Consider the following 22683-nt stretch of genomic DNA (forward strand, 5'->3'; position numbering starts at 1 on the left):
GTCAAAACCACCAACATCACTGAACAAATCTTAGCAACTTGCTTTTTCACCTTCCAGATGTTCCTGCCATCTAATCCACTTGCTACAGCAATGGCTAAATTAATGCTGCAATCTTAGAGCTGCTCATTCAGAGAAAGATGCCCAGATTAGTCTAAAACCAGTCCACGTCACTATTGCTATGTTCCTATTCATTATTCTGTTATGTCAGTTTCTGCAACTAAGAAAAGCAACTTGGAAAATCCTTATCTGATGTGGTTCGCAGCTTTTGCTAATATACAGAGGTGGGTTAGGCTGACTGGCAGAAAGAATCTGGCTGAGGTATGTGCTAATATTTTCTAATTTCTAGTCCAGCCCATTAGTTGGTACAACCAATTGGCTCTCGGTGATTCAGTTTTGCCTCTATTAAAAGTCACCAAAATTTTTATTGATGAAACAATAAAATGATTTGTGACCAATGTGGCGGCTTCTCTGAAATTGAATTCCATATGAGAAGTTAGTCATAGAAGTGCAATTTGGAAGCAAAGTTGGAATTAAATCTGGATACCAATAAGGTATTCCTTTTCCATTTTCAACCTGAAGGACTTTCATCAGAAAGTACAGATTCTGTCTATGGCAGCCCAATTAATTGTCACCCCACAACTGATACGTGTGTGTGTGTGTGTGTGTGTGTGTGTGTGTGTGTCACACACACTGGAAATGAATATGGATTTGTACCATAAGCTGGAAGAAATATATATATTTCTAAAATACCCAGAAATCTAGAGAAACGTTTCTGTTGTTATTACTTTGAGTGATGGAAATTTGGTTAGTATTTAATAAGGCATTCTTTAGCTACCACTGCTGAATCAGCTATTTACTTTCCTTCAAAGTAAATGGTCCCAGGAGATACCATGTAAGACTTAGTAGGTCACACTTGCTCAGACTTCTTCAGTTTAATGATATCACGATAGCTTGGTGTTCGACTATATTGAAAAATATAGTCTTGAAAAATAACATTAATTGGCTTTTCAGAGTCCCCTTTGGGTAAATTCTGAATACCCACTAGCAACCCTTGCTTGAATTTTATAAACATCTCAAAGTGTGGAAACACGTCCCATGAAGAATTAATGCACTTATTTTTGTTTAAAGATTGGGAGATGCTTATTGACTAAAAATATCTCTGAGTTATATCTTTCTCTGCAGTGGGTTTCTAGGGTGTTTTATAAAGGTTGCAACAGAACAAAGAAAATCAAAAACCTTAGCAGCACAGTCCTGTCATCCTGGAAAAATATTTTAGGCTATATATCAGTGAAATGAACTATATCTGATCCAGGGGTTGGACTAGTACTTCCACTGGCCTGGGTGTTTTGTACAGTATCAGAGGGTATGGCCTAATGGATGCCCACTGACAGCATAATCCAGTGATGGCTAACCTTTTTGGTGCCAAGTGCCAAAAGCGCACATGCGCACACCCATAATGCAATGCACATGTGACTCCCCCCTGTGTTCCCACACCCATGCATATGTGCGTGATCCCCCCGTGTGCACCCTTTCCCCACAGATGTGCCCCACTCATCCCCATACATGCCCCGTCCCCCCATGGATGTGTGTGCACCCCCTGCCTGGGTGCCCCCCTGTGCATACGTGGCAGAGACCTGAAAACCAGCTGGCTATTGGGAGGTGAGTGCATGCACAGTGGAGCTGACCTGTGGCAACAGCTCACATGCCCACAGAGAGGGCTCTGTGTACCACCTGTGGCACACATGTCATAGGTTCACCATCACAGGCATAATCCATTTTCCATGCAGAAAGAATGTGTCTTTCCCTGCACAGAGAAAATAACTCTGTCTGGGGGTTGAAATCTGGAACTAGTAATGTCTGCACCACCTTTTGGGAGTGTTTTGTTCCATACACTTAAAAGGATGGAGCCAGTAGTGGGATTTAGCCAGTTTTCACCACTTTGGGAGAACCAGTTGTTAACTTTCTCAGCAGTTTGGTGAGCTGGTTGTTGGAAGAAATCATTAGGGCAGAGAACCAGTTGTTAAATCATTTGAATCCCACCACTGGATGGAGTCATCCATTTCTCCTGCCTTGACAAAGGGAGGGCATGTTTTTGAAAAGGAGGACTTGGTACCTCTTTCCACCTAGTGCAAACTCAGCCTTCCCTCATCTTCTCTGCATTTGGGAAAATGCATTACTATCCTTGCAGGCATTTTAGCTGTGGCATAAGTAAGAGTAGCTGTGCAATGGTGCAGTGGCCAAAGGGTGGAGCTCTTACCTCACAACCAGGAGATTGTGAGTTTGATCCTAGGTAGAGGCAGATATTTCTCTCTCTGGGCACACTGAGAATATATCTGCTGAACAAAACTCTGCATTGGTGTCTGGAAGGGCATCTGGCCATTAAAACACACTGCTAGCTTCATTCAGTGACCCAGACTCCACCCCACAAAGGATTATGGGGTCATTAAATGAAGATGATGATGATATGCCAAGGGAGCTGTGAAGGTTCTTGTCCATCTTGAAAGCACTCCGGCAACTTTTTCTTTTGGCATGTATAGGAAATGTCGGCAGGAATATAATACAGTGTCAGTACAATAGTTCACGATACCACAGCTACACAGAAAAGAGTATTGTGGTAATCCATACTTAGGTGATTTTTAAAATGAATTTATTGGGGAAGGGGGGAATTCTTAAGCTCAATGTTTATTTAATGAAGAAAAATATGGCCTTATTCTTTCCTTGCTCAGGGTTGGTTATGCCTGGTCACAAGTCCATTAACATTCTGTATTTGTTTCTATTTTTCTCTATTTTTCTCCTTTTTAGGAGATATATGACCCTTGCTCTGCCAGGTCAGATTCTGGATGTTATAGTCAGGTAAAGGTGTTGAAATTTGGAGTGGTTGAGCTAGAGCAGGGGTGTCAAACTCGATTTCATTGAGGGCTGCATCAGGGCTGTGTTTGACCTCGGGGAGGCTGGGGGGGGGCACGGCCGGAGGGGGCACGGCCGGGGGGGGGCACGGCTGGGGGGGGGCATGGCCATCTTGATGTCACTTATGTCGGGGGTGCCTGTGGTGGCCTGAGTGCTCTGCCAGTGAAAACAGGCTCCTGAGCTCCACTTTCAGCTGCGACAGCCTCCTGCAACCCTCTGCTAGTGAAAATGGAGCTTGGGAGGGCTGCCCGTGGCCCTTGTGAGCTCCATTTTTGCCTGTGGTGGCCTCCTGCAACCGTACCAAGCTCCGTTTTCTCTGGCAGAGGCATGGGTCCTTTGCTGTTTCTTGTGGGCCAGATCTAAGCACCCTGTGGGCTGGATGCAACCTGCGGGCCTTGAGTTTGACATCCCTGAGCTAGAGGCTAAAGCTCAGAATCCAGGCTGCTATTGCCCTTGAGATGACAGTTTGCAGCCTGCTAGCCATCCTAGACATCTGGAGTGCAGCTGGTAATGGTGGTGAATGTTGGGGGAGTGACAGCACATGCCTAACAACATCATCACATAGATGTTGTGATTTACATCCATGAGGCAGTCCTCAAAAGGCAAATACATAATAATGGAATTTACCTAATAACTTTATGATGGGTTTTTGATCAATTGGGTGCGAATGTGATTTGCTGGGGACACCACTGTCAGACATAGCTTGATATTTTTACACATATTTAGCAAATTTTGAAACCATCCATCTCCCCACATATAGACTCTGTGCAGGATACAAATTATATATGTGTATATACACACACACACACACACACACACACACACGAACACACATATATATACACACTGCATGTATGTGTGTGTATACATATACATACACACACACACACACACACACATATATATATATAGAGAGAGACAGACAGACAGACAGACAGAGATAGAGATATTACATGTGTGTGTGTGTATGTGTGTGTGTGTGTATGTATGTATGTATATACATACACACACACAAACACACACACACACACACACACACACACACACACACACATATAGGCTGGTGAGTGAGACCTCACCGAAATGTTGCCAAGACAATCTCTATCTAACATGGGAAAAGAAATGTTAATTAAATTGTGGGAGGAAGGGCTTTCAGCATGTTAAGCAGCCCCATGGCTGCATGCTCCTCTGTGAGCCCCAATGCAAGGCAGCAGAGCTGTGTTTTCAAAGCTTTCTGAAATTAATATTTGGAACTTACCCATGAGAAAGTACCTGGATTGCCTTCAATTTTTATTCTTGTGAATGAATTGAATACTTCATCTTCAGCCGTATCTCTAAACAACAAGATCTTATTCCAGGACAGGGCAATTCACCACCGCAAATTGAGTTTATCTGAGGAAATAGCTTAGTAATATGTTGAAGATCCATAGATTTGAAAACCTTGCAAGTGCCTTAGGTGTTGGGCTGGAAGCTTGACCATATTTGAAGTGGATTCTATAATACAGGCATCCCAGCAGTATGATGAAGCAGGACTAAGAAGTTAATGCTTTCCTTTCACAAAGCACAATGGAGATCTCTGGAATTGAGGAAAAGAATTTTCTGGTCTTTTCATAAATCCTTTTCATAAATCTCTCTCTGTGTTTTCATTCTTTGGGAGAATGGAGGGACAAGGCAGCAAGAAAAAGACAATTACTCACTACTCATCTTTAGCAAGTGATTTAACTTTCAACCTTCAACAAATCTATTCAGAGAACCCGGCACAGGTTCTGACTGCCATAGGATTTATTTGATATCCAAAGGATATTGATGCATGAATATTACCAAATGGTTTTAATGCTTAGTTCCTCACTATACAAAACAGTTGCCTTACTGAACTTAGACTACAAAATCTAAATATTTAGCAAATAAAGTGGATTTTAATAGCTTTAATATAACACTTTCCACTGCAAGCCTAAATCTTGGAAGAATTACGAAAACAGTTATATCTAATTTCACCCCCAAACAGCTGCCTAATGAGAATGTGAATAAAACTTATCTTTAACTAGCACAATAGCACTGAAAACTGATTTTTGTCTGCAACTCACAAGCAGTAACTTCTAAGAGGGCAGTGGGAGTGATGTTGGACATGATAGTTGATGATTTCACTATCATTCCAGTTTCTACTGTTTTTCATTGTATAGATCTTGCTTGTTTTCTTCTGTTATTCAGAATAAGATTTTTTTTAAGGATTTATAGAATAATGTCTGATTGCAAAGCTAAATAAAATCATTGTGTTTGTTTTCTCACACTGTGTTCTAATTTGTGGTATAAAACTGAATTTCTAATCTAACAGAGGCTTGCAGTCAAATTCATTTCTTTGGTACATATATGCTGGGGCTAAAATAACTGGGTTTTAGAAATCTGGAGAATCATTAGATAGCAACAAACAGATAAGTAAGGTATTTGCATCCAAGTTGCAGCAATCTTCCCTATATTATGTGCTTCTCTAGGATAAAATCTATAATTGTAAGATAATGTGAATAGGATTGCGCTATTACATGTTTACAATACAGAAACTGCAAATTTAAAAGGGCAGCTGCATAATACACATTGTACATATCATATACTTAGAGCCTGACTTTCAAATTTGTTTTTTATCAGTAATATCAACAATATTTCAGAATTTGGCATCAGTTCACTTTCAGAGAAACAAGACAATATTTTCCTTATTTCAACTGGATATCACACTTATCAATCCTCTTTTGTGTTATTAGTGACAGCCAAACAATAGTCTTTAATTTATGTCCATAAGCTGGTTCAAACATCATGTTAATTCATTTCATTTTGCCTTTGATATAGCTTAGTATAGTGTCTGAACACAACAACCTGATTTATAAACCAGCTGAAACTATGGTTGAGTCTGTCCATGTATGAGCCAAGGTGGCACAGTGGTTAGGGTGCAGTACTGCAGGCCACTTCAGCTGACTGTTATCTGCAGTTCAGTGGTTCTAATCTCACCGGCTCAAGGTTGACTCAGCCTTTCATCCTTCCGAGGTGGGTGAAATGAGGACCCAGACTGTGGGGGCGATATGCTGACTCTGTAAACCGCTTAGAGAGGGCTGAAAGCCCCATGAAGCGGTATATAAGTCTAATTGCTATTGCTATTGCTATTCATCATGTCTCCTGACTGCTAATTAGTGCTCATGTTTGTTCTCGGCTAGTTTTCTGCCTGTTGGTCCCACATTGTGGCTATTACAGTCTTTCCACTGTAAGTTGTAGATGGTTTTTTTTTGTTCTTAAGCTACTGAGATTTTTGGTTTACTTAAGATATTTTATGGGTCTTTAGTTGATTTATGTCAGGCACAAAGAATCATGAACATTCATAAGGCTGCAGCATAGAATATTTATATCAGATAAGTGTCAATGGAATTCAGGAGGGGTTGGACTTGGAGCACTTGTGGGAATGCAATGACTCTAAACTGATAACACACTTAACTTTGCCCCCTTCCCAGCTCTGCCTGCTCTTCTCCTAAATCTTGTATCATGCTATGATAATGCCCCATAGTTGTCTTTGGGTTGTTTCTGAGATGTATTTCATGTATGGTGTTATTCATTTCCTAACTTGTGTTGGTTGTACTGTACTCAGCTGAATGATCAGGAACTTTTGACACTGTTGTGTGAGCCTCCATTTTGTTAAAAGTTGTTGTACATGGTGATCTGTTTCCTTTTTCAGCTTTTCTCAGTTGCTGCAGTGCATTTGTACTCAACTGAATAATATTTTTTATAGATTCTCTTGTTAAAGGTTTGTTGTTTCTCTGGTAATGGAACACTTGGCTAGTGTGGGTTGTCTTGATAAATTAAAAGCACCAAAACAAAGGGGATTTTAAAATGGATGTGGACGTTTTGTTCATGCAAGTAAACTTTGTTATTTGCAGGCAAACTCTGCCCACAGCCTGGAGTTTGATCCTAACGGGGCTCAAGGTAGACTCAGGCTGACCTTCTTTCTGAGGTCACTAAAATGAGAATCCAGATGCTCAGAGACAACATGTTGGCATTGTAAACTGTCCAGAAAGTGAATAGTAGCACTATGGGGCGATATATAAATCTAAGTGCTATTACTCTTACTAAGTGCTATGTATCTCAAATGTTTTGCTTTTTCGAAGAATTGCTAAACTATATATTTTTCTCATGGATGAAAAATTGGGAGCTGGAATACATGAGGTTCTCTGTTTTACAAGGAAGGAAGGAAGAGATAGAGAGATAGAGAGAGGGAGGGAGAGGAGGAGGGAGGGAGGGAGAGAGGGGAAGAGAAAGGAGGGAGAGAGGGAGAGGGAAAGAGGGAGGGTGGGAGGGAGGGGAGAGAGAGAGAGAGAGGGAGGGAGGGAGGGAGAGGGAGAGGGAGAGAGATGCCAGACTATATTACATGGCACCTCACATATGCTAGCTATAGAACTGAATAAACACAGAACAAGAATGTGTTATGGTTGCCTTTGGGCAACTTTGTGCTGATTCTGAAGTCTTTTATAAAGCTTTCCAACATTTTTCCCTTAAGCTGAAGCACAGGATTTTGAGTGGCAGAACAAATTTATCTTTCTGTAGTTAAAAAAAAAGTTTTTCACTTTGAAAGTAATCAGAAAAGTCATAACAGTTCAACAGTTATAATGAGAACAGGAAAAAAAGAAAGAAATATTCTGTCAGGGGCTTGTCTTCTCAGTTTTTAGGCTGGGAAGCAAAGGGATGATTGGGAGGTAAAAGAAATTGGTTGAGATCTAAAATGAATTGCTTGGCTTAAGGCTAAGATCTAGTTCTAATAAGCAAATACAGCATTCTCTGATATTTCAAAGATGAAAATACAGTTCCCTGATTAACTTCTGCTATGGGCAGACCAAGTAATAGATGCAAGTGGATCAGCAAAATCCAACATTTTAGAATTCATAAGTATTAATTGTGATATAGGTTCCTTCACAAGATCACAGCATGGGTCAAGCTGTGCCTGACAAGTCAAATAAAACCACATGCCACATTATTGTGTAAGGACACTACAGTAGGTCCAATTTACAATTAAGAAACTTTGATCTAGCAAATAATACACAATGAGATGAGCTGGGAAAAAATAATGGAGTTTTGTTTTTTGATGGTGAAGGGAAGGAAAAAGAAAAATGTTGTAATATGGACATTTGGAGAGAAGGATTCAGATAAAGAAACATTTTTAAAAATGCCACTTCCTACCAAACAGTAGAAGGTTTTAACATTATCAACCATAACTGCTAGTCATCGTCTTATGATGGATTATGTCACTGGCAACAGAGCATACAATAAACAATTTTTAAAAATTGGCCAAATGTTTGAGATGATGCCAGAAACAATGAGTTGGCTCAGACTTTTCCAGTTTTGAACAGCAGGACATGGGCATTTTCCAGATCCAACAATATATGACATTTTAGAGGATAAGCACCAGGTCTTATTTTCTAGGGAGGGAATGTCGTCCGTGACTCACCTCATTTGCGCAGGTTGCCTCCAGCCTCCTTTTCGCTATCAGAGGCCTTTAGGAACTTTTTCTGCAGCTGGCAAAACTTTCCTGAAGGCCTCTGCAGCCAATAAAAAAAGCTCTGGATCAATCCAGAACTTAGTTATTGGCTGCAGAGGCCTTCAAGAATGTTTGGCAGATTTGCCATCTGTAGAAGAAGTGGGCCAGCAAGGCAGGTGTTGGGGTGTGCAAGACCTGGCTACAACTGTCTGAAGGTGAGTAGTAGGGCAGTTCCATCACCCATCCCACCCTAGCTTAATTTTTACCTGTGCAACCTGGAATGAGCAGGATTTTAATTAGGGCTTATTTGGGAGGGGTTAGGGCTTATATTGGGTGCACCTGTAAAAATCAAGCTAAGACTTACTTTTGGGGCAGGTCATATTTTTGGGAAAACATGGTGTGTGTGTATATGTATGTGTGTGTTTGTGTGTTTGTTTGTGTGTGTGTGTGTGTGTGCGCGCACACACACACACACACACACACACACACAGATATGTATGTGCTGGTCTTGTTGTATTCAGATCTTTTCCCGTGTAAGATTGAGATTTTCTTGGCTTTCCAGCTTTAAGGTGTTGGAAAAGGGAGGAAGTTTTTCTTAAAGCTACAGGACATGAAACTGATTTTGAAGGAACCAAATTAACACTTCAACAGAATAATTATGGAAGCTATCGAAATAGAGAAAACATCCCCACAACATGAATAAACGTGATGATACCTACCACCTACCAGACATCTGGAAACCAGCCCTAGTCAACAAATGAGTCCCACCCACCACCCAGGCCGTTACAACACAAAACAACAACACTCAGCCAGCACCAATCAGCACCAATCTACCAATCACGATACAACTACACAGCCAATCAATCCATTTATTGAAACAAAGCCAGCACTCCACTCTACTGTATACACATACATACATACATACATACATACATACATACATACATACATATGCAGTGGCTCAGTTGTTGATCAGAAAGGTCGGCAGAAAGGTCAGCAGTTCGGTAGTTCGAATCCCGAGTGGTATGTAGTGGAGTGAGCTCCTGTTACTTGTCCCAGCTTCTGCCAACCTAGCAGTCCGAAAGCATGTAAAAATGCAAGTAGAAAAATAGGAACCACCTTTGGTGGGAACGTAACAGCGTTCCGTGCACCTTTGGTGTATAGTCATGCCGGCCACATGACCACGGAGTGGTCTTCAGACAGCGCTGGCTCTTTGGCTTTGAAATGGAGATGAGCACCACCCCTTAGAGTCAGGAATGACCAGCACATATATGCAAGAACAAAAAAAAAATCAATAAACTCTGAACTAGGTTATAGATTTAATCTGAGATTTCTTTCTGGAAAAATTCAGCAGAAGATTCACAGCTACCTAATATTCCAATGTATTTTCGGTCAAATTATTCCTCTAAAAGGTCAATCAGCAAGTACAAGATCTGACATTTGGAGCAGTTCTCATTTCTTTTAGCTTTGCATTCTTCCACAAGATAATGTTCATTCTGTGTGACAAGAAAGAGAAAAAAAAAGTTGGTAATATCACCATTGCTGTCAGGCTCATTTAACAGAACTTCTTATTAGTCTGTCTTGGTATATAGGAGAAGATGCATTTTTCCCTATGGAAATTTGCTTATATCTTTTCCATTTGCTACCATAAAATGGCAAATAATCTGCAAAGGTTATGTTCCTGCTAATTTGCTGACAAAAATGAAAAAAAAGTGAAAGGCAAGTTTGCACTTGTGAGCTCTGTTGAAGATTAATTGACTTTGTTCGTCCCTTAAATCACTCCTTCTCCCTCTTTCCTATCTATCTATCTATCTATCTATCTATCTATCTATCTATCTATCTATCTATCTATCTATATATATATATATATATATATATATCTATCATCTATCTAAATTCAGGGCAGCAAGCATATCCAACACTTCCTCCTATTTTTCCCATATCAAAAACCCTGAGAGGTAACCCAAAGTCACTCGGATGACTTTCATTACTAAAATAGGAGTAGAACTCACCATCTCCTGCTTTTTAGTCCATGCCTTAAAGCATTAGACCAGTAGTTCTCAACCTTTTCTTCACCACAGATCCCCTTTAAATATTTTTGTGGCCATAGACCATGGCCATGGAGCCCCCCACCCTCAAGACTTTAGATTTTAATCGTAACACCCCTTGTGATGAAATCATGGGGGCCCCAGGAATCCGCAGACCACAGGTTGAGAACCACTGCATTAGATCAAAGGTTGAGAAAGGCCACGCTAGTGGAATGTAATGGGTTTAAGCTAAAGCAGTTTGTTTAATGTTCCTTCTAAAGTTAGGGCAAATTTGTAAGTTTTTTTTAAATCTGTCAGAGGATACCTCCTAAGGTTGTCTCATGGTAGGAATCTTCCATTCAATTATAGCAATTTGTCATGTTTAACCACACTCACAAATTGGTTCTCTTTTGATCTATTTTTAGCCAGGAATGGCCAGAACATATTAAAGGTTGAACTTGTGAACAGAGATAAGCTCCAGTTTAAAACAAACCATATTCTACAAAAAAAAAAAAAAAAAAAAAAACGTCTCTATCTACATGAGATATACTGTATATTCTGCACCTTCACAGAATGGTCTGTGACCATTCATGAAGACCAAACAAATTGTGTAATAAGGCACTTTCTACTTTCTGGAATTAAGCTTTGGATCAAATTAAATTCTTGTTACAGAGCGTTGGCTTTGAATGATGTAAGAAAGGAATATCAGGTAGTATGTCTTCTTTTTCAATTGCCTGTTCTCACATATCTAATAACACTAAGTTACCATGACTATTTCAATTGTAGTAATTTTGTCTTTATAACATATTAAAATTTCAAGTTATCAATTCCTCTTGGAGGAATTTCATATTACTGTGTATACGCATATCTGATAAACCCTGTCATTGCAGAATTATGCAGACCATGAGAGAGGAAAAAAAACCATGTGTCATATATACAAACAAAATGAACATTCAGGTCAATGAGAGACTCTGGCCCTTGCCCCCAAATCACTAAAATAGATTGGACAATTGGAATATGTTTAGTTATTTATGCATAGTAAAGAACAGGAAGAAGAAGATTGACTTCCTTCTCTTTGTTTACAGCAGTTCTCCACGTAAGGATGTGAACTTTACTTATGATCCTTGTACAGCAATAAGCAAATAAACACACATTGTAAATTGACTCTGCAATTTGAGGCTACACAGTGTTTCTTACCAATAGATACTAGTAAAATTTGTGCACTCAAGTAGATAGTTAGTGGAGTTGGAAGTAAGAAAAATTCATGGAGAAGGAAAAAAAAGGTAAAGGTTCCCCTTGCACATATGTGCTAGTCGTTCCTGACTCTAGGGGGTGGTGCTCTCCGTTTCAAAGTTGAAGAGCCAGTCTGTCCGAAGACATCTCCGTGGTGATGTGGATGGCATGACTAAATGCCAAAAGTGCACAGAACGCTGTTACCTTCCCACCAAAGGTGGTCCCTATTTTTCTACTTGCATTTTTACATGCTTTCGAACTGCTCAGTTGGCAGAAGTTGGGACAAGTAATGGGAGCTCCCCCTGTTACATGGTACTAGGGATTCGAACTGCCAAACTGCCAACATTTCTGATCAACAAGCTCAGCGTCTTATCCACTGAACCACTGACACTCAATTTTCATACTTATGGAGCAGAGGGTTCACATCTACAGATTCCCACTCCAGACTTCTTAAAGTACCTGAACCCCATTCTGAAAAATAATATGGCACGGTCGTCTTGTGCAAGCTGAAATTCTTTGCTGGTTGTAAATCAATGTGATATAAGCAGTCAAGGGATATTGAGAAGTTGAACATATTTACCCTTTTACATTCCCCCCCACCAATGCAGCTTAGCTATATATGTCTTTGTAGGACCAGGACACATAAATAAAGACAGAGTCTTTTCTACTTTGCCATTAAATATCTAGGAAAGTTTTGGAGGCTTGTCTGTTTACAAGAGGATTTTGTCATTTCTTCCATTATCTTTTTTCCTGTTTTAAAATATAAACCTTTAAATAGCATGCCCAGATTACTGCAAAATAGTTTGAAGTAATTGAAAACCTAGAATTTACAGTGGGGTCTGAGAGCACTTTTTCCCTTCTGTGACTTAGTTCTTCTGAAATTGCACTCTCTGTCCTTACTAAAGTGAAATTTTGGCTCCTTGCAATACCTCCATAAATAAAGACCAAAGATACCCTGTCAGCGCAAACTGAAAGATTAATTTACCAACCTGGGTAAAAAAACAAAAAGTCAATCAACCAGTCCTATTTTATTTTATTATTTTATTATATTTATTTTAATAGATGATAGATGATGAATGACAGATGATATAGACAGATGATAGATAGGAGATAGGTCGATAGGTCGATAGATCGATAAATCAATAGATATATCATGATAGATAGAGATAGATAGATAGATAGATAGATAGATAGATAGATAGATAGATGAGAGAGAGAGAGAGAGAGAGAGATGATAGACAGATGGGAGAAAGAAGAAGAGAGATAGAAAGAGAAAGAGAAGGAGAGAGAGAAGAAGAGAGGGAAGGAGAGATTCTTGGACAAAATCTCAAAAGTCATACTATTAATGCAATTCTTCCCTTTGGTGCTCTATAAAGGAAAAGCCAACTCAGCTTTTTCCAAGGTTAGAAAACCCGTTAGCTACCTAAACCTGCGATAGCTCATTGTTGTGAAGGTACTGAAGAGTTTAATAAACAATGTAATGAACCTGAGATGGAAATGTAAGCTACCTGAGTATGTCTAAGCCTGCCTGAACTGTTGCTACAACAATGAATACAACTTGACTCTATAAATGCACATCAAATGGATTGTCTAAAAAGTGTTGCTCCTTTATTTCTCAACTATTTCTACCATTTCCTTCATTACTAAAACAGAATACGTCTATTACTAAGACATAGAACTTTTGATTCTGGAAGCCATTCAAACCGTTAATTCAATCTGCCGGTTGCAAACGTATCTGGTTAATACCACGGTGAAAATACTTAAAGCATTTTAATTCTTTTCAGATATCCAAACCCTTTTTGTTCTTTCCTTTTTAAAATTGTTTAAAACAAGATGAAAGTTTGTTAGTTAAGGTCCTTCCTTGTACACCTTGCATCACAAACTGACACAATTTAAGTGGCAGCAATGCAATCTCCTTTAACACCTGGATTAGCCAGGCCCTTTGTCTCCCATTTATAACCGATAAGAGGATTTGCATTTTTATAAACTAGATAGAGATCGCAGGACAAAGAGAATTTTCATTGTATAAACAAATGAAACATATTCTGGGTTCTTACACTTCTTACATCAAACATAATCAATTTTGTGCAACGGCTTTAGCAAGGTCTTTCCAGAATGTCTATTTGTGGAGGGTTTTTTTTTAAAGTATCCTTCAGGCTGGTAAAGCACTTAGAATGCTTGCTGCCAGCAAAACTTGTTACAAGAAACCCATTATGGTATATTGATAAAATGGGTAAACTTTTGCATGGGACTATCAGAGAGTTGCACTGAAAATACAGTGTTTCTAAGGAGCAATCATATTGTACAGGTAGTCTTCGATTTATGCCAACCATTGAACCCAACATTTCCATTGCTAAAAGCAAGTCATTAAGTGAGTCATGTGGTTGGTAAGTGAATCTGGATTCCCTCATGGTTTTTTGTCTGTCAGAAACTGGCTAGGAAGCTTTACCTTCCAGTCACTATGGGTCCAAATTTTGATCACGTGACCATGGGGATGCTGCAACAGTCATAAGTGTGAAAACTGGTCAAAAGTCACTTTTTTCCAATCTATTTTCACTTCAAATAATCATGAAATAAATGGTTGCAATTTGAGGAATATCAGTAACAAAATAACAGAATTAGAAGGGACCTCTGAAGTCCTCTAGTCCAACCTCCTGCTCAGGCAGGAAATCCTATATCATTTCAGACAAAAAGTATTGCATATAGATTAGCACAGGGGTCGGCAACCTTAAACACCCAAAGAGCCATAAAGATCCTAACAGGAAGCCCCTTCCCCCACTTCCCCGCCCGTTCAATTCTGAAGCTGACTGGAAGTCCCGTTCTCCCACCATAGAGTCACCTCCTATTGTAGCATCCTTTTTCCCTCTACCTGTCCTAACCAAAAGCTCTATTAATTGTGGAGCTGCCTGGTGACAGGGAGCTGCAGCAGAAGGATGAAAGAGCAACATGCGACTCCAGAGCCGCAGGTTGCTGACCTCTGGGTTAGCAATTCAATAGCACAAGATATGCTCTCAATCCATTCTTTTTTTCCCAATGATCTTACCTTCCTTTCCTTTAATACTGTAATATCTCAAGATTCAGACTGAGTATTGATTTGTTCATCAACTTGTATGCTGGTTAAACAAAGGGAATTCTAGTAATCTTCGGTTGCTTTTGTGCCAGGCTAATACTCAGGGGAGCCTCTGCAGTTGTTGATTGCCTTTTCTATGGTGGATGATCCATTGCACAACCTACTTATTAACCTGTAGCAAATGATTTGCTATACCTCATTACTCTATTAAAATTTATTCTAATGCATGGGGTAGCATTTTAGCAGCTAAGAATATTTATGTTGTAAGATCACAACCCATTCCTTATGCTGATGTTGGATCTCTTCTGTTGACTCCTGTTAATGGAGAGGTTTCTGTTATTATGGCTTCTCGCGAATACCATTGATTAAGTCAGCAGCAGATCTGATTTATAATGGAGTCCTGACAGAGGGAGGAGAAGAGGGGACACAGAAAAATAGGGCAGTTCAATCATTTGGAATATTATTGATTGAGGTGCTTGCAGCATTTCAATATTGCTGGCTTCCTACAGAAATCTGGTAGTTTGCGATTTTACAAAATTCGTATTATTGTACAAGTGTCCCCTTCCCCACCAATAAAATGCACTATAGGGCCAGAATGACTTTGTCATTCTATAACATTCAAAAGCCTCCCCCCAAAAAATTTCTGTATTGAAAAATGTAGGGAGAGACACCATCTGAGGAAGGGTACTCAACAAAATAAGGAGATGGCTTCAAAAGTAATGCACAGCATTCTATACCCCTGTTCTTAGTCTGTATTAGAAGATATAGAATAGAACAGAACAGAATAGAATAGAATAGAATAGAATAACACAGTTGGAAGGAACCTTGGAGGTCTTCTACTCCAACCTCCTGCTGGTATAGGGTATACCATTTCAGACAAATGGTTATCCAACATCTTTTTAAAAACGTCCAGTGTTGGAGCATTCATAACTTTTGAAGACAAGTTGTTCCAGTGATTAATTGTTCTTGCTGTCAGGAAATTTCTCCACAATTCTAGGTTGCTTCTCTCCTTGATTAGTTTTCACCCATTGTTTCTTGTCCTACCCTCAGGGGCTTGGGAGAATAGCTTGACTCCCTCTTCTTTGTGGCAGCCCCCTATCATGTCTCCCCTAGTCCTTCTTTTCATTAAGCTAGACATATCCAGTTCCTGCAACTGTTCTTCATATGTTTTGGCCTCCAGCCCCCCAATCATCTTTGTTGCTTTTCTCTGCACTCTTTCTAGAGTCTCAGCATCTTTTTTACATCATAGCGACCAAAACTGAATGCAGTATTCCAAGTGTGGCCTTACAGTTACAGTTGCCAGGGTTTCGGCGTAATTGTGAGTTTATTACAGTCAGACAGAGCATAAATTACATAAAACAGAGCAAAATATAATTTCTGAAAAACTTACCACGTTAGGTAATACAAAAAAAAAACCCTGAAGGCTAACTAGTAAAAATATTCAAAGAAATTCAGCCATTCCTAAATATTCCCCTAGATTTACCTTTAGCTTGATTGCCACTGCCCAGCTCGCTGTTGGCTGTTACAAGCACCATTTGGAATCTTAGAATACCAGGTAGTCCTCGACTTATGAAGTTCCACCATAGATCATGACAGTTGTAAGTCAAGGCACCTACATGACTGGACCCAATTTTATAAGTTTCTTTCTCGCAGTCATGAAGGAACACTGCAGTGAATCCATGTATTCTTAGGGAGAGGTTTTTTTTTTGCTGGAAATCAGCCAAAAATGTAATAGATTGTGGTCATGTGATTATGGATACTGCAACAGGCCACAAAGGTGAGCCAGTTGCCAAGTACCCCAAATGCAGTCATGTGACTACTGGGGTGTCAGGGCTGCTTCCCTCAGTAACCAAGAAAGAAACCACTCAACTCCATTTTGCAGAATTAAGTGTACTTTTACTGGTTATGAGTAGATAGTAGCTAGGCAAAGCAAGATCTGAGGCAAAAGCACGCATAATCATACATATCAATATGTGACCCAACCCCCTCCCCCTGGTAACCCCAGCCCATAGTCCAATCAATACACCCCACAGGTGTCATGTGGGAGACATCTTCAAAAAGCATCATCAGGCTGGTATGCCAGAGAGTTGGCCTTGGCGGCAAATCCTTTATCTGCAGCATGCGCAGTAGATGGTGAGAACAACTCCCTTTATACAGTCACTCCTGTACTGACACTTCCCCACCCAAATACAATGCCCCCCCCTCCCCATTTCAATGGCAGCCGAAAGCAAGAGGTTTTAGAGGTTTAGAGGTTTTATTTGCATTTGTAGGCCGCCCTTTTCCCTGAGGGGACTCAGGGCGGCTCACAGAAAACCAGGGAAAGGGGAAATACAACATTGAGACAACAACACATAATAAAATAATGAGCAACATGCATACAACATTCGGGCGGGGTAGAAATCCTTATCCCCAGGCCTGACGGGCGAGCCAGTTCTTCAAGGCAGTGCGGAAGGCCTGGACGGTGGAGAGGGTACGAATCTCCACGGGGAGCTCGTTCCAAAGGGTCGGGGCTACTGCTGAGAAGGCCCTCCTCCTTGTGGTTGCCAGCCGACACTGGCTGGCCGATGGAATGCGGAGGAGGCCTAATCTATGGGATCTTATAGGTCGTAGGGAGGTAATTGGCAAGCAGCAAGCAGCAAAACAGAGGCTGACATGGGGAGTAGCGATCTGCAGCCATTGGAAGTCTGGAACCAGGTCATAAGTAATTTTTCAATGGTCCTTCATAACTTTGTCCCTAAACTGTCAGCCTCTGTTTTGCTGCTTGCTTTTTCGGCTGCCATTGAAACAGGGAGGGGGGGGGGCAATCAGTCAGTAAGCCAGGACTACTACCTGCATTCAAAATTAGATCTAATTGATATTATTATTTTTATCATTGGGCAGATCAAATACTTTTCAGGGTATGTGATGGTAGACATTCAATATTTACTGTTACTGATCTGATCTCTTCATTGTCCAAGGGACTCTTAAGAATCTTCCCCAACACTATCACTCAAAAGCATCAATTCTTTGGTGCTCAGCTTTCCTTGTGGTCCAACTCTCACAGCCATTTTGGAATTTCCAAACCACTTCTGGTTTACAGATTGCATTTGGGAAACCTCAGGAATAGCCAGTTTAATGTAGCCTGGATAAGAAACAAAGCCTCTTCCAGAGACTAATAAAATTAATGGATCCAAACTGCCAGAGAAAAGCATCTCTTAGATATTGGGACCAGCTCATTGCTTCCAGATAACATTGGTGTTCTGTAGAATGTAATTTAAGAAAAAAACTGGTGAGTCATTTGGAAAATCTATTTAAAAAAATCTCATAGTAGCAAGAATAGCTCCAAAGTCACAAAAGACTAGCCGCAGCTTGGTACTCTATTTTTTCATTTATTTTAAAATGTTTATAGGAGACTGAAGATTGCTCTTCCTCAGATGGAATTCCAGAAAGTAATGCAATATAGACCAGAGGTGGTATTCAGCAGGTTCTGACAAGTTCTGGAGAACCGGTAGCGGAAATTTTGAGTAGTTCGGAGAACTGGTAAATACCACCTCTAACGGGCCTGCCCTATCTATTCTCTGCCTCCCAAGTCCCAGATGATTGGGAGGAAATGGAGTGATGGAGTATCTTTCCCCTGCCATGCCCACCAGGCCACACCACATCCACCAAGTCATGCCCACATAAACAGTGGTAAAAAATGTTGAATCCCACCACTGATATAGACACAAGTAAAGCATTGAAAGACTCGTTTCTGCAACCTGGAACACTCCTGCCTGTCAGAGGAATGCAGAGCACTAATTTACCAAGTTCTCAGGTTCTCTGCCCCAAATCTGACTTCAATTATTTTAATCAAGTAAACAGATCAGCAAATTACCTAAACAAATAAATGAATAAGTAAGCAAGACCCTGGAATGCTCCAAGCAAAGCCCTAGTCTTTTTCATTACTTTTACTGTATATTTTTTAAATATACAGTATTTAAAATGTTAAAAGGCACACATTGCATTATTAGAAAATAAAAACATGAGAGGAAAACAATCACACTCTCAGCATTCCCACTGGACAAACTGGGATAGAACATGCAGAGCTGGAGCAATGACTAGATACAATATCAGTTATATTTTTATAGGATGATGTAATCAGAGATGGGCTTCACATAACTTAATAACTCGCTTAGTGCAGAACTGAAAATGGGAGCAGTGGCTTCAAACACAGTGATTTCCTGCACACGGCTTCCAGCACATCTTCTTGGACAGCCGCGGTGAGAAGAGCGGGCGAGGTGTAGAAATCAGATGGGCTGCATGGGCAGGGCGAGCGAGCCGGAGAGTGAGATTTATAGGATGGGAAAGCGCCGGGGCAGGTGAACAGAACTACCGGTTTGCTCAAACTGGTCCAAACCAACAGCAGCTCACCTTTGGATATAACTCTAAGCTATTCTCATTTTCTGGACTCTAGAGATAGCATGGTGGAAATTGAGAAAAGTAACATTTGAAACCTAGTCAGCATATTCAAAAGCAGAGACATTACCTTGCTGGCAAAAGTCTTTAAGTCAAAGCTATGGTTTTCCCAGTAGGAATGTATAGCTGTGAGAACTGGACTGAGCACCAAAGAATTGATGCTTTTGAATTGTAGTATAGGAGAAGACTCCCTTGGACTACAAAGAGATCAGATCAGTCAATCCTAAAGGAAATCCACTCTGACGGTTCTTTAGAACGGTAGTTATTGAAGTTGAAACTCAAATACTTTGGCCACCAAATGAAGACTCAGTGGAAAAGACACTGATATTGACAACAGAAGAAGGGGACGGCAGAGGATGAGATGGCTAGATAGTGTCATCAACATAGTATCATTGGGTCTGGGCAGATTCTGGCAGACAATGGAGGGCAGGGGAGCCTGGCATGCTATGGTTCATAGGGTTGTAAAGAGTCAGACAAGATTTAATAACTAAACAACAACATCATCATTTGAAAATTAAACTTCCATTTTGCTTTTAAAGGATGAAAGTGTTAAGAGTTTTTTCTTGTTGCACCTTGTAGAATATTATTTCCTTTGATATCATCACAAATAAGGTGGAATCAGTTATCCCATTTTAAATGTGTGCAGTATGTTAACCATCGGTTTCAATAAATATGGAATGAGTTGCCACAAGCTGGGACTTAAATGGAAATCCTGAACATATACTCCACTATAGGAGATACAGCTAAACACCACATATTTACACTTCATTTGTCTTTTGCCTCAATGACAGATTATCTAGATACTATTGGTGTTGATTTTGCTCCTGGATATGAATTGGAAGGAAAAGCCATATCTGTCGAGAGCACCAATTTGTCCAGTGGACTCTGAATTTGTTGAAAGGAACTAGTCACCTATCCTTTGCAGGTGATGATTTATTGCACAGAGCAATATGTGACAAGGAGTAATTTTTCATGTCAAGTAGAGCCCTGCTGCCCAGCACTTAATTTCCTCTAAGTCCCTTCAAAACAACAACAATGGAAAGTGAAAGAGGACTTCTTGCTGGTAATGGTCCTGAAGCTACTGGCATCCCATTGTGAGAAGCCATCACTTTCCTACTGGGAGACTAGATGTCCCACTCCAGAAACTATGATACTATGAGAATGAAACTCGAGAGATACCATGAAAACTAATCTCAGGTGTTTGTCTAACAGTTGGATAGAGTCTTCCGTCGATAGCTCTGAACTGCCAGCAATAAAAGTTAGATCTAAGTTGTCATTTTCAGACCCCCTAAGGGCAACAAAAGAAGCTCTCGATTAGTTTTGACTTCACTGTTGCTTTGGGAGTAAAAATAATGGGGAGGTTAGATTTCTGCCGCTAACCTACACCTGTGGCCTGCCATTCTCTACTTCAGACATCTTGAACCTGCATCCTAAACAGCTTTGTCAGTTAACTAATCCACTAAAACATGCTGTGAAACTCCTATGAATGTCAATGGACCAATGGCTGGGTATTCATATTATACAGCTGATTATTATTTATCATTAGTTTTGCAACATGTTCCATATCATGTAAGTTTCAAATGCAGATTTCCTACAAGAAAGTAAGAAATCGTGTTATCTAGATACAAAGAAATAATGTACATAACTGAAAATGCCACCTTAAATTATTGTGGACTAACGTATGTACAAGTAGTCCTTGACTTACAACAGTTCATTTAGTGTCTCTTCAAAGTTACAACGAAACTGAAAAAAGTGACTTATGACCATTTTTCACACTTACAACCATTGCAGCCTCCCTATGATCATGTGATCAAAACTCAGATGCTTGGCAGCTGACTCATACTTATGACCTTTGCTTTATCCCAAAGATGTGTGATCACCTTTTGATAAGCAGGATCAATGGGGAAGTCAGATTCACTTAACAACCATGTTACTAACTTATCAACTGCAATGATTCACTTGACAACTGTGGCAAGAAAGGTCATATGCTGCAAGCACCTCACTTAACAAATAACTTACTTAACAACAGAAATTTTGGGCTCAATTGTGGCCATAAGTCGAGAACTACCTGTATATAGAAACCCACAAGAACATAGAGCATATCTATTGTGGTATCTCTGTAGGTCAAAAAGATACTGTATACCACACATCTCCTCCATGATAGGAAGTGGTTGATGCTTATTGTCTTTTGCAGAACTTAGTCCTTAGTTATATGGTAAACATTATTTTGCTATTATAAAGAAATACAGTTCACACAATAACATTGGAAGAATGGAGTGGATTTTAGAATTGGTCTTCTTTTTAAGGGGTATTAATATACACTTTGGTTTTGAAGAATTCCAAACAAATGATGGTAGTGGTTATACATTATTCATCTACTATTATTTCTCAGAATGTCTGCAGAACAATGGTTAAGATACTTTATCGCTATATGGTGATCTAAAATTCTTATAGAAGCAGAATAATTGGGCCATCTGTCCATTCCATTCTGAAATATTTATAAGCCATCACTCAGTTCATATATTGCAATGTTAGCAATCTGTAGAACTTAATACTATTTTGCAATACTCAGGATGCACTGTTGACCAAAATGTAGGCCAATGACCAACAGAACAGTTCACACCCATAGATCTGAACAAGGTGTCCTTTTGTCATCTGTTTCAGAACACATAACAAAACTCAATAATTATACCAGGAAAGAAGGCATATTGTTGCAGTAGTAACAGGGAGAAGACAAAACAGATAATGGGACAAAAATGTGACCATGGCCCACTTATTTTTTACATGAAACACATTCCCACAGGTGTTTATGGAGATTCTCAGTCATCCAGGTCATGGTTATCCTAAAGGTGCTTTTTTCAAGAGGCAACTGGACTTTCTATTTTCTTTGAATACGTTTTGCTTCTCATTCAAGGAGCAGAGCTGAAGAAGTTTCTTGGATGAGAAGTGAAACATCTTCAAAGAAAAACCAGAAAGTCCAGCTGCCTCTTAAAAAAAAGCACATCCACATAGACCTTCTCATTTTTAAATGTCTGAAAAACAACAGAAGCCAGGATGAAGTCATGTTTTGAGGAAGGTTTGCTTACCGGATAACAATTAGCTTTGTGTTATTATATGATACCTCAACCTATGAATGGGTAGCCAACAGGATCTTATTGAATATATTCAGCTCTGTAAAATACAAGTGAGTTATGATCTGGCAAGTATCTCTTTGTATGGAGCCAATACTAATGCCTTGAATGAATTGTGCCTCTGATTATTCTGAAAGTATAAAGAGCCAAAAAAAAAAAGATTTAGTGGAACATAGAAAAACTCATTGCATGAAGTGTTAAGACAAAGGCACTTTAAGCACAGGTAAATTTAAATTTAAAAGACCTAAAGTCTCTCAAGTCTGCTCTTGATAATTCTATGGTCATGTCCATGTAGGCTTCTTGGCAACAATAGAAAAGTGGTTTACTATTGCCTTCTTCTGCAAAGCTTTTTTTTTCTTTTGGCTTCCCAGTCTT

This window comes from Thamnophis elegans, chromosome 5 (genome assembly GCF_009769535.1).
Source record: "Thamnophis elegans isolate rThaEle1 chromosome 5, rThaEle1.pri, whole genome shotgun sequence".
Taxonomy (NCBI): domain Eukaryota; kingdom Metazoa; phylum Chordata; class Lepidosauria; order Squamata; family Colubridae; genus Thamnophis; species Thamnophis elegans.